Genomic DNA, 6,523 nt, shown 5'->3' with positions numbered 1-6,523 from the left:
AGTTCGATTTATCGTTCTAGATCGAAGGTAGTTAGGACTAGTTCTTACGTAATCGTAGTCTTAATGCAATCGAAAGCTTCGTTAGCTTTATCGTCCTATATAAATTCTTTTTCCTTCTTCGTTAAGTCGTATAGTAGTACTATAATCTTTCCGAAATCTTTAATAAATCGTCGGTAGTAATTTATAAATCCTAGGAAACTTTATATATCCTTAACGTTCTTTAGCGTTAGCTATTCTTTAACTAAGTTAATCTTATCTTATTATATCTATATCTCTCCTAGTAAGATCGTATATCTAAGGAAGTCTACTTCCTATATATAGAACTTACTTTTCTCTAGTTTAACTAGTAACTTCGTATTTTAAAGTACGCGGAGTACCTTATAGACGTGTTCCTTATATTCTTCTAGGGTGTCCGAGAAGATTAGGATATTATCTAGGTATACTACTATAAAGATATCTAAGTATTCGCGTAGGATATTATTAATTATCCGTTAGAAGGTAGCTAGTGTATTTATAAGTCTAAATAGTATTACTAGATATTTAAATAGTCTGAATTTCGTTCTAAAGGCTATTATCTATTCGTGTCCCTTTTTTATGCGTATTAAGTTATAGGCGCCTTTAAGGTCGAGGGCTATAAACTATTTTTTGCCGTATAGTCGATCTCGTAGTTCCGATATAAGCGGTAATAGTATTCGGTCCTTTATTATAATATCGTTTAGGCGTCTATAGTCGATAACTAGTTATAGCTTGCCGTTTTTCTTTAAAATAAATATAACTAGATAGCCTACTTCGGATATTAATATTCGTATATATCCTTTTCGTAGATTCTCGTCGAGGTAGTCGCGTAGCGTTTATAGTTGCTTTTCGTTTAGGTTATAGATCTTATAGAACGTTAGCGTTATTCTATCCTTAAGATAAATTTCGTGGTCCTATTAGCTATGTTCGGGTAACCCTATCTTAAGTTCTTCTTTAAAGAGTTTATTGTATTTCCGGTATTCCTAAGGGATATTCTTTATTCTATCTTATAGGCTTTATTCTTTCTCTTAAGAGCTAGTTTCTCTTAACTCAAGCTCTTTATTAATTTATTTAAGGTCTTTCCTTAGAGTAGCAATAACTCTTCGGATCTTCGTATTATATCCTTTATTCTATTTATATCGGATGCTAGGTTATATAGCCGTATTAGTTAGTACGTAGGTCTTATTAGTCGATTTTGTTATATCCGCCGGTTCGGTTACTGTCTTCGTTTATATCGCTAAAGCCCGTAATAATTTACTTAAACGGTTATCCCTTTTATCCTATTTAGTAGCTAAATTATTATAAAATTTTGCTTTCTCCTAAATCTACTAGTCTTAGAAACTTACGTCTTCGTTCTAACGCAGCTAGCTAGTTTTCTAGTTAATTAGTAGGTTGCTCTCCTATAGCTATAGAAGCCCTAATATAAGGTCGTGTTCTTTAATATCTATAATATCGAAGTTAACTTATTCGTCGTAGCCCTAGATATTAATATCGAGGTAATTAATCTCTATATTAATGATTCCGTTGTTATAGTTAAAGGCCTCTCCTTCGATATTCGTGAGTTTATATAGATCTATCTTATATCTCTATATAAGTCGGTAACGATTAACGACTCTAGGTAAAACGTAATTGCCTATCGCGCCGTAGTCTAAAAGTATACGTGCGTGATGTCCCGCGATTTAGATATCTAATACTATTTAGTCGCTATAGCTTGCCGTTGCTATATATAGGGTCCTTAGATCTTATCGTGTCGTGCTAGTCTATAGCCTTTTTATAGATAGCGTACCTCGTTTTTTGCCTAGTCCTTATTCGTTTTATTTAGGTATTCTTCTTCGATTTATTGTTAATATCGTTTCTTTATATTTTTATCGCGTGGTGTTATATCGGGGCTTAAGAGACTAATTTCTTATAGCTAATCGAAGATTTCTTATTTCTCGACGCTATATCGTTTGCATTATACTACTTCGTAGTTAATTGCGTACTATACTTCGTAATTCTATTCGTTTTCGTACTAAAGGTCGAGTTTTCGTTTAGCGTCTTTCTGTTTTTTGCGTAGTGTTTCCGTGTTAATTTTTCCTTAGTCGAATACGGCTTATAGCCTTCGTATATATTGCCAATAACATTTTAGTATACCGTTATATCGTTTATGCTATGCTTATGCTTTTTCGTGTTTATAAATTCTATAGTTCGGGTATATATATTCGTTATAATCTTCTTCGTCGCATTTAACTCGTTACGTAAGTCTTTAGAAGATTAAGGGTTCGGATATCTTAGAGCGAGTAGCGTTATGCTATTCTTCTATTTTAGCGTGTTTATAGATTTTGCATGTCTCTAAAAGATATCTCGTTAATAAACCGTAATTATCGCGGCATTCGAGTAGCGTGCCGTAATCGGGTTCTAATAATATAACTTAGTCGTTCGGGTAGCGTTAATCGATTTTCTAGTAGTCTAGTTCTATGCTTAAGTAGGGTTTCGAAAGTACTTATCCCTTAAACCTAACTAGGAAGGCGTCGTATCGTGCCTTTATCTAGAAGTATATTATATAATCTAGGTAGACGTATAATATCTATAAAATATACTTATAGTGCTTATAAGTAAGTAGTGTTTATAGATCGTCTCTAAATTCTCCTTGTAGTTACTATTCTCGTTATAGAGCTATAAAGGTGTCGACTACGGCGATAGCTATAGCGTAGTCTCCTCCGCGTAGTGCCGGTTAATATCGAATTAATATAGCTTATTAGTTTTCCGTGAGAATTTAAGGTGTTTATTAGGTTCTAATTTTAAGTATTTCTTCGAATTCTTCGAAGTATAGAGTATATTCTCTAATCGTAGCATTCTCCCTTAGTAGCGAGGGTAGTAGTATAAGTTCGTTCTCGTCTTCCGTTTCTCTAGGTATTTCTTATTCTTTAGAGCTTATATCGTCGATACTTCGTTATTCCTCTTTAGGTTATTATCCGAGTTTCGTAAGTATAAGGGCTATGTCTATATCTTCTTTATTATGTTGTTTATAGACTGCCCGTCGTTGTTATCGATTTTTATTTCGTATATCCTCCTAGAATCGTTTGCCGTTCTTCTTAATCTAGTCTTAGGAGACTCCTTTAGGATAGGGGTGTTCTAGTTCTGCGAATTTAACTTATTTCTATATTTTAGGATCCCTTCGTTGCATTATTATAAGGGTCTTCTTTAGTAGCTTTAAGAACCATCTAGTACCGTTCTTATCGCTTAAGTATACCGTGTATTCGTCGTCGTAGTATATAGTCTAACTAAGGAGTTTATGCTTTAGTTCCTATCTATTAGTAGCGTTTAGGTGTTTCTTACCTTTTAGGGCTAGTGCCTAGTAGGTTTTCTTCTCCTTGCGAGGTTGTCTATGTTCTTTAGAGTAATGTCTAAGTTTCCCGTAGTTAAAATACTTTCCTTTACTTTTCTATATTATATCTAGATCTATCCTACCTAGGTTAGTTATATAGGCGTAGGCAATAGGAGTTTCGCGCTTCTTTTTATAGTTAGCGCGTCGGTTAAAGTTATTCCTATAGGAAGGGTTCTAGTTTCCTCTTCCTTATTTCTTTTCTTAGCGTCGCGCGTACTATCTATCGTCGATTCGTACTGCTATAGCAATATAGTCTAAGAGGTTATTAGGTCGATTTTCCTTATAAAGTTCGTCCTTAACTTCTTCTTTAAGCCCGTCGTAGAATCGTAATATAAGAGGTTCGTCGTCCTAATTAAGCTTTAAGGTGACTTATCGGAACTTCGTAGTATAATCCGATACTAAGATCCTTTGTCGGAGTTCTCGAAGTTTTTATTTAGCTTCTCGTTCCTCGTCGGTTATTCCGAATACCTTCGTAATAGCTTCTTCGAATCCTTAGAAACTAGCAAAGACTTCGTCTATCTCGTTGTCTCGTCGCGCTAGTTAGTTATCGAGAAAGTCCCTTATAATAGGTCTAAACTAGGCGAGTACCGTTCTAGATAAACAATTTCCTACGTAGAGTACCTTTTCGACTAGGTCCGAGAGTTTAGTAGGGTAAAACCGGTGGTAGGCCTTAAGTTAGGTAAGAAAGTCTCGAAGCGTGCCGTGAGTACCGTCGAATAGTCCTAGCTATTTTGGTTTAACTGCTTCTCCGAGGTCCCTAACTTATCCGTTGCCTCCTCCGTTCCTAAGTAACTATACCTTATATCGAAGGGCGATAATTTCGCGTATTATATCCTAAGGCGATATAGTAGCTCTAGAGTTAGTTAATCTAGTTTACTATATAGGCATATTAATAGTTACGATATTGCTTAGAGTAACGTGGTATTGCACTAAATAAGAGCTTTTAACGTATAACAACCGATGTTATTCCTAAGGGATAAACCTATCGAGGGGTTTATATTAGTAGATATAATAGGGCGTGGTCTAAGCAATAATAAGTATATTACGTTAGTAATAAGTCGGAGGTTATAGACCATAGACTATAACTAGGTAATTAGAATTAGAGATAGAATCGTAATAAAGATCTATATTAAAAGCTAGAGAGCTATCTATCTAAAGGAGTGAAAGTAGGTGGCTATATATACCCGTAGAGACTGTCCTTAGATCACGGTCCTAGCCGTGATCCCCTTCGTGGCTTACTATAGCTTACTCGTGAGCTATGCTCCTAAATAGTGATCTATCTATATAAGGCTTACTTAGCTCACGTACGCTCTAGGTGAGCCAAGCCTAAGTGACTTCTCGTCCCGACCATTGTTCCGAGCCGCCTTGTCACGTGAACGTGGCCGGCTCTCCTGCGGCCCGCTAACCGTGGTCGTAATAGTTATTTATATAAAGAAAGAAGCGCTTTATCTCTTAGTACTTTTTTATCTACTATACCTATAAATATTATTTATACTTAGTTCGGCCTCCTTAGCCTTACTAGTCGGCGGGTATCTTAAGCTTAACCTCTTATCTTAGCGCGGTCTACCTAGTCCCTACTTTTAGACTATAGTTAGATCGGAAACGCCTTAGGTTTTAATAGTAAGTAGTACCTATTACTTAGCGTATACCTAGGTATTTATAAACTATTAAGGTCTTTATAGGTAGTTTTCCCTTACTTCTTCTTAGGCTTTATTTACTATAGGGTAAGTTTAAGTCTATAATAAGTAGTCCCCTTAATATAAGATATAATTATAAGGGATTTCGCTTTTCTTAGCCCTATATTTATCCTCCTTTTTATTATATACTATACTCTTATATTAACTATAAAGTTATATTAATATATACTACTTAGCGATATAGCTATACTTATAGTAATTATAGTACCTTTATAGTTAGACCTACTTATTATAAGGTTTATATTAAAAGATTTATACTTTAAGAACTAAGCCTAGGTTATAAAGCCTATTAGCTTCCTTTAAGCTACTAACCTTAATAAGTATAGTTATTACTATTAATATTTTAAATTAAAGGTATAGCGCTTAAGCTTAAAAGACCTTAACTTTATTTACTTTTATAATCTTATAAAGTAATCGCTCTTTATTTACTATTACTACCTTTAAGAAAACGTTCTTAGTAACTACTATATATATATAGTAGGTAATTATAGCTTTTAGCCTAAATATAGCCTTAACCTAGCCTTAGTCCTTTTAATAGGCTCTTACTAAGGTATTAAATATAACTATAATATCTTTACTTTAAAGGCGCCTTACTACTATAGCATATATAGCCTTTAAGGCCGTTTTTACTACCTTTACTATATCTTTTAATTTATAGCTTAGGATTTTAAGTAGTACCTTAATAAGGACTATAATAATCTTATATTTATAGCGCGGTAAGACCTACTTTACCGCGGCTTTATATTAAGTTAATCCCTTAATCTTAGCTATAATCGCGGCCTAGGTTTACTTTAGGCCCCCTAGGCCTAAAGTAATACCTAGGCGGAGTTCTTTCTTAACTACCTCCTTAATTGCTTCCCGGATTATCGTCTTAAAGCTCTCGTCCGCGTAGAGCACCGCTGACGACGCGCTACTAGCGCGACTCTTCGCCTTAGAGAGCTATTCGATTACTACCTATACCCTACTAAACTATACGCTTAAGACGAAGCCCGCGAGTTTATCGTATACTACTTTTTCTATAGGGTCGCTCGGCGCTTAGGTAGGTATCGTATCGCTACTTTAAGTTTATTAACTCGCTCTATTAAGGTATATAAATTCGGGCGGCGTCTCTTCGCGCTACGCGCTCTAGTCGAGCCTAGTACGTCGAGGGCCGCTACTACGTCTATATGCCCCTCGGCCTCGGCGTAGTATCGTTACTAGGGGTAATTAATACTACTAAATTAATTCTTAGTATTAGTTAGTATTTTAGTCGCGATATATACCCGCTATAGGTATATATTAGTTTCGCGAGAAGGTTTTTTTTTAGACTTATAAGAGATATTAATAACTATCTAAATACTAAGGAATTCGCTCTATTAAAGCCTATTTTTTACGGTCGCTCCTTTATAGTATTAAGAGAGCATAAGTAGATAGAGAGCTAGAGAAGTTTGGTACGTTTTGCTTT

The sequence above is a fragment of the Hirsutella rhossiliensis genome (assembly GCF_020360975.1).
Source record: "Hirsutella rhossiliensis strain HR02 chromosome Unknown scaffold00005, whole genome shotgun sequence".
Classification (NCBI taxonomy): domain Eukaryota; kingdom Fungi; phylum Ascomycota; class Sordariomycetes; order Hypocreales; family Ophiocordycipitaceae; genus Hirsutella; species Hirsutella rhossiliensis.
This window is presented reverse-complemented; position numbering follows the sequence as displayed.